Here is an 11,987-nt window from a genome sequence, read left to right on the forward strand (position 1 = left end):
TCACAATTTTTAAATAAAAGCTTATTCTCGGGAATTCAAAATGTTGGGTCCTAACTTACTGGTCATGACATTTTCTTCTCGAAATAAGAATTTTCAAAAGCAGAAGGCAATATTCGGGTATTTTGAAGATTTAAAAACATTGTGCCCTAACTCACTGGGTGTGGTGTTTTATTTCTTTGAAATAAGAATGTCTTATTATTTTAATTCATTCATGAAATAAAGAGTTTCCTTTTAAAATTTTTTCAAATTTTCGACACCAAGACATTAACAAAAATCAATTTGGTACCAATTTTGGGCGTTACAAGGGTGCTAATCCTTCCTCGTGCGTAACTGACTCCCGAACATGTTTTCTCAAATTTCGCAAACCAAAATTATTTTTTAAGGTAGGCCGATTACACCTTTATAAAGGATCGGTGGCGACTCCTGTTTTGTTTTTAAAGTCGACAATCAAAATTTTTGTTTTCAAAAAAGCGGTGTCGACAGCTTGGCGACTCCACTGGGGACTTTAGAGAGTCGAGCCATAAACTGATTATGTTTGTCTTTGTGTCGAAAATCAAAAGTTTTTTAAAAAAATTCATGAGTTCCCTTCGCACTCATTGATTTTTCATCATGGTATGTTAGTAGTTTTTCATTTGCATTTTGCATTTTACCCTTTAAGTGGGAGCGAGAAACTAGTCCTTCGTGAGGTTTTCATCTCCGTGCAGGGTAGTAGACCGCTTCCGGGATACATCCGTACCTATGTCTTCGTGAGATTTTCATCTCCGTGCAGCCATAGGGAAATGTATCCCCCTGAACTGAACTCGATCCACATGAGCCTATAATGGGTGAGGATCGAGGAATCTGCTGGTTCGGGTACCCTTACTCTAGAAACTAATCCTCATATAGTGAGCTTTAGGAACTTGCCCTAGGTAGAGCTATACCAAACCCTAGTGGATTCCTGAATAAATGCTCCTGCTATTTCATGTTTGTATTCGATTATATCTTTTTGGTGTGATACTGACTTGGGTTTATTTTGTTTTGATTGCATGACATCATGATTGCATTGCATTTCATCATAAAAAGAGGTGTTGATTCACGTTCGGTTGTTAAATAGAGAGCTTGTCATAAGGAAATGGGTTTCTTGATAAAGTGGAAAATAATACGGTTGCCCGAATATGTTCCGAAAAAACACAACAAGAGAAAGATAATAGTTTAATGGAAGACTACACAACCATTGCTCCGTTGCCCGAAGACTCAAGCTGACGAAGATTATTCGAGAGCCACTGAACCTTTTTTTAAAGGGAAGCCAACGAGCATCACGACGATAAAGGAGCAATGAGTCACGACCCGGATCAAGTAAAAAGGAGATAGAAGAGACATCCCTTTTGAAGAGTTCGTGAGATTTATCTTAATGCTTGAATGAAGAAGAGGATCGAATGACTCCGCCTATAAGGGCAAAATCGTATATATCTGCTTTATGTAAAGAGATTTGTTTTCTAGTAAAGCTGTTTAATAGAATTGAACAAGAATCAACGTCTCTTTTTCTTTCACTTCATGCATTTGCATTACACAACATCACGTGCATTAAGGACCATTAAAAGACCCTAATTGAGTAAATTTATTTCAGCTAAAAAACCAACATTCTTGCGGTACCCGAACAGAAACTAAAGGAATGGACCAAAGGTTGGAGAGATTAGAGCTGATGCAAATACAGATGCTAGAGCAATTGGCCAAATTTCAACAAGATATGAAGGATCAGATGCTAGAAATCCAAAGAAATTTGATGAGCCAGTTAACCCAGTTATTGGATATGAGGTTAGGAAAAGGAAAAAACCCAGTGGTCCACTTTGGGAATGATAATGAAGGCACTGCATATCTTCCAGGCTTTACCCCAACAAACATCCAAGCACAACCAAACACATATCCACAAAGGGTAACTGTTAACATTCGACCACAGTACCAGACCAATACCACGACACCGGTGAATTTCGCGACTGGCTTAGGTTCCAATCTTAGGGGCAATCTAACTAATCCTGTTGTCCTCGATGATCTAGCAGAAACAAAACGGCGAAAGTATAGTTTTCAAAAAATTTGAAGATCGTTGCAAACGGAATGGGCAAGAGTGGAACTCCCAAGACAATACTTCAAAAGTCTCGAGGAAGAGGAAAATTGAGGTGAATAATATGGTAGGTATAACGAGAGTTATTCAAAGCCGATTACCGCAAACCAGCCAAAGACGGTTACTATTGACCATCAGATCCCCCAAGACAAGAATCTGACACAGAGCAAAACTTAAGAAGTCTCAATTTGCACCAATCCCAATGTCGTACCAGGAGCTGTATCAAAGTTTATTTGATGCACATGTTGTCTCCCCTTTCTACTTGAAGCCTTTACAACCTCCGTACCCCAAATGGTACGACACAAATGCGCAATGTGACTATCATGCGGGAATTACGGGGCATTCTATAGAAAATTGCACTGCCTTTAGAAAGCTGGTCGAAAGGTTTATCAATATGGGCATTGTCAAATTTGAGGATTCATTCAGTACAGAAAACCCGCTACTAATCATACGGATAATGAAGGGACTGCATGAATGAAGAAATGTTGGGAAACGTAACATCAGTGCCGAACACGAAGAAACAACTGGAGAAGAGATCTTGTTAGATGTTCGCCCTTTATAAACCTGGGAATGTTCTAAATAGTTAGACTGCAGAGGAAACCCTTTAGTATTTAGAGTCTGTTAGAGTAATGTTCAGAACACACTTGTTGCTTTCAGCCTAGAAGCAATAAGAATTTCTTTGTGAGAGGCTCACGTCTAAATATTATTATTTTAATGAATACATTATTGCAATCATCTTTGAGCAAATGTTCTTTCAGTCTTTACGTTATCGTCGTTCTTTTGGATTTTTTCTGCCAAACCATTCATTCGTTCATTCATATTATTCATACATTCTTTTGTATATTCTTTGGCACCTACAATAGGTCCCTGGATATCAATGACATGACTGACACTGTTACAGACTCTGAATTTCCTTTTGAGTGAGACATGTGTTTAGAAGGATTCTATGACTTTGGAAATGACATGGATTGTAGCCTATTTCTGGACTTATTAAGGATGGTAGAGCATGAAGGAAATTTTACCTCATGAGGAGACAATAGAAACTGTGACCTTGAGGGAACATGCATGACCGAAAAAGCAATACGTTGTTGGGTTACTTCAAGCATTCAAAGATGCCTTCGCATGGTGATACCAGGATGTACCCGGTTTAAGCGCCGTCATTGCAATCTGAACAACAGCACGATATCAGAAATTTGCAGTATGTTTAAGGTGAATATCATGAATGGTGCAATGAAAACTCTACCGAGGCAATGTCACTCTTTCTAGTTTATCACATTTTTTTCATTGAAGTTGAAATTCTTTCTCTTTGAGTTTTGGCTGAGCTGAAGCAGGACAGATCCAATCGCAATGTGATACATTGAACTTGATAGAAGGAAGAAGATTAAAAGCTATTCATCACGGTCAGATGTAGCAGAAATGAATGATGCGGGCCTATAACAAAAGGTTCATCCTAGAGAATTCCACGAGGGTGACCAAATGTTAAAGATCCTCCATCTACAAAAAATTATGGAGGGAAACGGATGCCAAATTGGGAGGAACCTTATGATTATAGAGAAGGTTTTTTTTTCCAAAGAAGCTTTAATTTTGAGCGAGATGGATGATAAACCTGTAAAGTCCTGTAAACCCAGATTCAGTCAGGAAATTCTCCGCTTAAAGAAGGAGAGGACCAAGGTAAAAACCCGCAAAGGGAAGTTTGAGTCCAAAAAAAAAGTGATGTGAAAAAATGAAAAGATGAAAATGAAAAATGAAAAAGTAAAAATAGATAGGCTAAGGTGAAAACCCGCAAAGGGCGCCTTAGACCGAAGGGGATTTGAGTTGAAAACCCAAAAAAGGCGGATCAAATATTGATCGGAATGGGGCATAAGATTATCGGAACAGCTCAAATACTAATCAGAACGGGGCATGCAGTGGTCTTGCTATACCTAAATAAAAGGAAAGGGTAATCGACATCTTGGGGCATAAACAAAGTACTATAGATCTCCTAAACACATGTTAAGCTCAAAATGGTCTTTAGAAAGTTTGTACAGAGAAGTTCAAGCTGCGATGTCTGGGGCACCTAATCCTTATACCATTTTTGCTATTCTTGGAACACTTCATTCATTGCCAAGATACGCATTCCTAAATCAATTTCTTTGTTATCCATCTTTATTATCCTTGATAATTTATTCATTTCGAGCTATGCTCAGAGCCAACTCTATTCTTATCCATGATATTTTTGCAAGTATATGGCATTAGAATAATGATTAGTAGACTAATAAAACTTTTACAAGGGAAGTTTTACATATTACTCTAGAAGTTTCTGAATAATATAGGAACCTCAAACAAGACTATTGTTTAGAACACACCAGGTTGGAAATCTGATAAAGAAGAGTCTAAATGAAGACTATCCCTTTGAATTTTCTTCTCTAATGTATTAATTGAACAAAATGGCAAGATGTCGTGTTGGTGATAAAGCTTCAATGAACAAGCAAGCAATGATCACCGGATAATAAGAAGAAGTTATTCTTGGAGAAGATTTCTTCATTTGTGCATGAACATTTGGTACAACACCCTGGGAATGGTGTAAGGGACCAAAAAGTTTCACATCCTATATCCTTGAATTGTGATAATGAAGGATTGAGAAAATGTCAAATCTTTTACTCTTGGGTTACAACAGAGGAAGATGGTACAAATTTTTTGCATTCTAGTGGATCAAACTTGAAGGTTTACAGTGGGGGGCAATCTGGTCAAGTGCTTATTGGGTTTACCAGCCGAGTATAAAGGCGCTATAGCACATTAAGCGATAAGACCTTAATAAACTTGGAGTATTGATAACTCAAGCGTTAAAATATCATTTTTATGACATTCATACATGCCTAGTTAGGAGTATTTGATTCATTCTGATCTTGTCATCCTAATCTTTAGGCATAATTAGGTTCATTATACATGTCATGTTCCCCAGAGAACAGATCAGTGATGATAACAGATCTTGCCTTCCTGCATCGACAGTGAAGCGGATCGAAGACACCAGCCTTGCCTCCCTCGGTTGTAGAGAGCAGGTTGAAAATAGCAGATCTTGCCTTCCTACATAGACAGTGGAGTAGATCGAAGATGGCAGATTTTACCTCCCTGAGGTTGCAGTGGAGTACATTGAAGCCAGTAATTCTACTTCCCTGGGTAGCAGCGGAATAGATTGAAGATTTTAGATCTTGCCTTCCTGCATAGACAGCGAAGAAGATCGAAGATGGCAGATTTTACCTCCTCGTGGTTACAGTGGAGTACATTGAAGCCAGTAATTCTACTTCCCTGGGCAGCAGCGGAATAGATTGAAGATAGCAGATCTTGCCTTCCTACATAGACAGCGAAGCAGATCGAAGATGGCGGATTTTACCTCCTCGTGGTTACAGTGGAGTACATTGAAGCCAGTAATTCTACTTCCCTGGCAGCAACGGAATAGATTGAAGATTTTAGATCTTGCCTTCCTGCATAGACAGCGAAGAAGATCGAAGACGGTAGATTTTACCTCCCTGTGGTTACAGTGGAGTACATTGAAGCCGATAATTTTACTTCTCTGGGCAGCAGTGGAATAGATTAAAGATAGCAGATCTTGCATTCCTACATAGACAGCGAAGCAGATCAAAAATGGAGGATTTTACCTCATCGTGGTTATAGTGGAGTACATTGAAGCCAGTAATTCTACTTCCCTAGCAGATCTTGCCTTCCTACATAGACAGCGAAGCAGATCGAAGATGGCAGATTTTACCTCCTCGTGGTTACAGTGGAGTACATTGAAGCCAGTAATTCTACTTCCCTGGGTAGCAGCGGAATAGATTGAAGATTTTAGATCTTGCCTTCCTACATAGACAGCGAAGAAGATCGAAGACGGTAGATTTTACCTCCCTGTGGTTACAGTGGAGTACATTGAAGCCGATAATTCTACTTTCCTGGGCAGCAGTGGAATAGATTAAAGATAGCAGATCTTGCCTTCCTACATAGACAGCGAAGTAGATCAAAAATGGCAGATTTTACTTCGCTGTGGTTACAGTGGAGTACATTGAAGCCAGTAATTCTACTTCCCTGGGCAGCAGCGGAATAGATTGAAGATAGCAGATCTTGCCTTCCTACATAGACAGTGAAGCAAATCGAAGATGGCGGATTTTACCTCCTCGTGGTTACAGTGGAGTACATTGAAGCCAGTAATTCTATCTCCCTGGGCAACAGTGGAATAGACTGAAGATTTCATATATTGTCTCCCTAAACAGTAATGGAGCAGATCAAAGATGGCAGATTTTACTTCGCTGTGGTTACAGTGGAGTACATTGAAGCCAGTAATTCTACTTCCCTGGGGCAACAGTGGAATAGATTGAGGATTACAGATCTTATCTCCCTAAGCAGTAGTGGAGTAGATCGAAGATGGCCGATTCTACCTTCCTGAGGTTACAGTGGAGTACATTGAAGCCAGTATTCCTATCTCCTTGAAGTTGCAATAGAGTGGATTAAAACCACAGATCTCATCTCTCTGAAGTTGCAGTAGAGCAGATCATTTTAAGATTTATTCTTTAAGTTGTAGCAGAACAAATTGAAACTACAAGTCTTATCTCCCTGAAGTTGCAGTGGAGCAGATTAAAGATAGCAAATTGAGAAGCCACAGCTTACGAATCTTATCTCCCTAACATTGCAGTGGAGTAGATTGAAACACTAGTTCCTATACCTCTAAAGATGCAGTAGGAAGGAACGAGGCTTAATAAGATCAGGCACAATTGGACTTTTAGTCTTTGCTCTGTTCCCATTACACGACAACGAGCAAAGAGGGGCAGCTGTATAAGCCCAAATGTGCCCGGCCCGTTAAAGGAAAAAACCAACCAATAACACACAGGCCCAAACTAACAAACAAGCACTGGGCCCAAACCCTAAACCCAACAGCTAGTAGCCCCATCAGCCTAAAACAAAATACCCTATCTTCTCTGCCGTCGCCGCAAGCCGCAACCACCCTTTCGCAAGCGCCGCACATCATCCAGTTGCTCCCGCACGTCGCGCTTGCTGCTCTGCGCACGTCGCACGCACTCAACAGCCACCAAACCTGCGAAAAAGAGGCGTACAAACACAACAAAAGGCAGAAGAATAGCAAAAATCGGGGACAATGCCAAACAGAATGATCTTTTGTGATTTTTGTTTTTTTCTCTCTTTTCTATTTCGGCTATTTAAAGCCGTGAAAGGTCAGTGTAAAGGGGGATATTCAGTGTAAAAAGAAATACGAAAATACAGAGAAATAGAGAAAGAAATCAAAAGAAAAACAGAAAATATAATTTTTTTTCCTTAAGGTGAATCGGGTTCTTGCAATTTTATTTTATTTTTTTTCCTTTTCTTTTGCATTTTTATTTTTTTAAAGAGGTAACAAAGAAAAGAAGAAGGGAAGCTTACCTCTCTCAGGCCGAAAGCGTCGATCGACGCTACCTCCGTCGCGATCGGAGTTGTGGCGCATGGTGGAATGGCGGCGCGGCGGCTTGGGTATAAAACCCTAGCAGAGAACAAAAAGGGAGTAGGGGTGCAGCATTCTTTTTGTTTTAAAATAGGTTATGAAATTTTTAAAAGGAAAAGTTGGGTTTTATTGAAACCTAAAAACGGCTCCGTTTTATCCAAGCCTTGACCCGCGCGGTGACCCGACCCAAAAGGGAGGATCCGCGCGTTTGGCTTTAAAGGTTTAATTGCGCAATTGGCCCCTTTTTCTGCAATGCATTCCAATTAAGTTTTTTCTACTTATTTTAAAAATTAGGCCGTGTATTTGATCCGTGTTTCAATTCGGCCCCCAGCAGCGCAGCGTTTGGGAGAAGGAATAATTTCCTTTTTAGTCCCCCATTGTTGCTTGCGCGTTCAAATTGATCCTTTTTAAAAAAATTATTCTAAATTCGCCCATTTTCTCATTTTTAACTCAATTTGATCCATCGTTTTGTGTTTTATAATGACCATGCTATATTATTTTTATTTATCTTACTTATTATTGTTATTATTATTACTACTATATACATACGCATGCATATATACTATATATGTACTTATATATAAATGTTAATGCATAAATATTTTTTTGATATTTTTTTGTTTTATTATAGTTTATATAATTTTTATAATGATAAGTTTTTTTATTATATACATTAAAAAACATTTTTACTGTCTATATATTCTATTATACATATGTACATATGTAATATTTTGTCTTATTATTTTAATTGCCAATACCCTTATTTTTTAAATTTCAATTAATTTTTTTCTTATTTATTTTATATAAATTACTGCATTTTATTGTTTTTTGTGTTTCATCTCGTTTCTACTTGTAAATTGTACTTGTATATATATTTGTAAATATTTATTCATATATGTTTGAAATTAAAGTTGTGTTTCATATTATACATTCGGGAAATATATTTTGGTTTTACCGAAGCATTAAAATCATCATTTTTTACAAATTCCAAATATTTGGCATTCATGATTCTCGAGAAAGATCGTGTCCTAACTTACTGGATTGCGATTATTTTTCGATGAGTTTAGAAAGCCAAGTATTCGTTTTCAATAAATTCACAATTTTTAAATAAAAGCTTATTCTCGGGAATTCAAAATGTTGGGTCCTAACTTACTGGTCATGACATTTTCTTCTCAAAATAAGAATTTTCAAAAGCAGAAGGCAATATTCGGGTATTTTAAGATTTAAAAACATTGTGCCCTAACTCACTGGGTGTGGTGTTTTATTTCTTTGAAATAAGAATGTCTTATTATTTTAATTCATTCATGAAATAAAGAGTTTCCTTTTAAAATTTTTTCAAATTTTCGACACCAAGACATTAACAAAAATCAATTTGGTACCAATTTTGGGCGTTACAAGGGTGCTAATCCTTCCTTGTGCGTAACTGACTCCCGAACCTGTTTTCTCAAATTTCGCAAACCAAAATTATTTTTTAAGGTGGGCCGATTACACCTTTATAAAGGATCGGTGGCGACTCCTGTTTTGTTTTTAAAGTCGACAACCAAAATTTTTGTTTTCAAAAAAGCAGTGTCGACAGTGATAATGTAATTTTTCGGGATTTTCATCAGTACCTTTCAATGTATACTAAACATTGTAAAGTAACTTTTCCAGCAATCACATGTCATTAGAATCATAACATAGGAAAAGCACCAAGTGCTACCTTAATGGAAAAATAACTTTCCAAAGTTAAAATTTATCTAAATTAAAATTGCCTTTTTTTCTTTGTTATTTATTTTAATTACTATTGTCAAATAACTTTTCACCACAAAATCATAAAAATATTTAATTTAAAATGTTAAAATATTATTGAATTTAAATTTTAGATTATATTCTAAATTAATAGATATAAATTATTTAAAATTTATTTTCAATTTAATCATATATTAATGAGATAAATATATTAATTTATTTTTATTTAAAATAAATAAATTAATATTATTAAAGAAATAAATTAAAGTACTAAATGTTAATAAATAATATTATTGAAAATGTTAAAATTAATTAAATTTGCATTTTATCTTTCAAAATTTACTATCACTTTTCCAATACATCGAACATTGTAATATTACATTAGAGATTCTATCGCACTCATATGTGTGTGGAAACCACAAATATATAATATAATGTGTGTTTAAAAATAACATAAAATAAATAATAAAATGTATTACTCGAAACTAATTAATAACAATTACACATGAAATTTGTACAATATTAAAATTAAAAAATATATTTAATTGTTTATCATTTAGTTGTTATCAATTTTGAGTTGATATCGAATTAACTTGTAGCACCAACCCAATCAAATACATCATTAATATACGAAATCCGATCACAAGCATATGCATGTGGAAACCATGAATTTAAAATGCAGATATGTGTTTAAAAGTAACTTACAATAAACAATAAAACGTATGGTTCGAAACTAATTAATTATAATAACACATAGGGGCGAAGCCAAAAATACATTGGGGGGCTGAAATTAAATTGTAACTTTTACGATAGTAAAAATATAATTTCACCATTTTAATAGCCTCTATTATTATAATTTTTAAAGGATTAAATCAAATTTTTATCATTTTTAAGGGGGCCAAAGTGTAATTTTACCTTTACAAATTTAAAATTTTAAAAATTTCAAAGGGCTTAAATAGAAATTTTTCCATTTTAGGGGGCGGACCCCTGCCAGCCCCCCTTTGCTTCGCCCCTGATAACAAATGAAATTAACAACATAAATACATCATATTAACAATACTAAATGCACTACATTTATTTATCATGGCGTTATCATCAACAATTAATAATAGAAAAATTACACTTTAGTCCTTTAAAAATTATAAAAATTTAATTTAATTCTCTAAAAATTATAAAGATATAATATATTAAAATAATGAAATTACATTTTTACAATCATAAAAACATATAGTTTAATTCTGATTCCTCCAAAAAGAATTTCTAAATTCGCCCCTATATTAATTCTTATAAGACCACGAAATCTTTTAGCAATAAAGAAACACCTAGAATGGCGTCTCTTTTAGAAGGAGGTTTAGTAATGAGAACATTTTTCGACATGTTCAAGAATCACAAAAATTTAATGAGAAAAATAGATAAAGAATGAGTTAGAAGGATGTCATCAAAGTTGCTCCCTTGATTTCTTATTAAACTTTGAAACTCAAAGAAGATGTTGAAATTTGGCCAACCATGCTACTGTGATATTTCTGGTTGAAGTGCATGTAACTTGTAAACATGCTGCAGCACGTATGCTTGTTGTAACAGCAAGGTTTTCTCTTTAGTTTCATTGTAATCAAACTAGTTGAAAATGAACAAGTTGATGACATTAGGTGTTGAATGACTAGTTTAGGTGGCTTGTTTATGTGTACAAGTAATGTTTATCAAATTACTAGGCTACTTAGTGGTAATAGGTAGTATTTGGTGATGTATTTGACTATAAATTTATTGTTTTCTTATTGAATGAGTGAGCAAAAAATGAGCTAAAAGTTGTAAGCTCCCTTGTTGCACAGTTGTGAGCAAATAAAAATATTTCTTGTGTCTTGTTGCCTTGTCTTGTGTCATGTATTCCTTCCTCTACTTCTACAAAAACTCCAACAATTGGTATCAGAGCTTTTATGGTCTTTGAAGGGTTATTTTCTTTGAGATCACTTGTAGCTCAGCAAATGGTATGTTTTTCTATTAATTTTTTTGCTTTCACTGCTTGTCAAAAAGAAAGAAGCTGTCAAAGCATGTCATTTAAGACTGCTTGTAGAGAAGACAGGAACAGCTCAACCCTGTGAGACTCTCAAACACGCTTGGATAAGTTGAGGGAGGAGTTTCAAGGAAAGTATGCGAGTTGCCCAAAGTACAAGTGGTGTGAGCTCATCAAAAGGTGCGAGCCCTATATAGTTCCAAGCCTGTTGAAGACAGTAAGCAAAGTTACAAGCCTGTTGAAGACAGCAAGAAAAGTGCGAGCCTGTCAAAGTGTGAGCCTGTTGAATTGCAAGCTGAAGTGGCGAACAATTTAAATGCAAACCTAAATGGGTGCAAGCCGAAGTGGTGAACGGTCTAAATACAAGCTCAAGTGGGTGCAAGCCAAAATGGCAGACTGAAGGCAAGCAAACTATACTCATGAACAATTTGTGCAAGAAGAAACAAGACTGTAATGAACAAGGGAATAATGAAAGATGTGTTTAAAGGCAAGTTGCCAACCATGGATTTGATGGAGCAAATACTCTGTTTTAAGAACAAATCTTTGGCACAAAACTAGTGTGGTAAGTGTGTGAGTCAGATTTGGTTGAGTATGAGGCCATGGTTGAAGATAAGTTAAAAATGAAGTGCTTGAGCAGGGCCAGCTTGAAACAAAGCATTTTAGGACTGCCAAGCTTAAAAATTGTTAAACGATTT

Source organism: Gossypium hirsutum, chromosome D05, assembly GCF_007990345.1.
Source record: "Gossypium hirsutum isolate 1008001.06 chromosome D05, Gossypium_hirsutum_v2.1, whole genome shotgun sequence".
Taxonomy (NCBI): domain Eukaryota; kingdom Viridiplantae; phylum Streptophyta; class Magnoliopsida; order Malvales; family Malvaceae; genus Gossypium; species Gossypium hirsutum.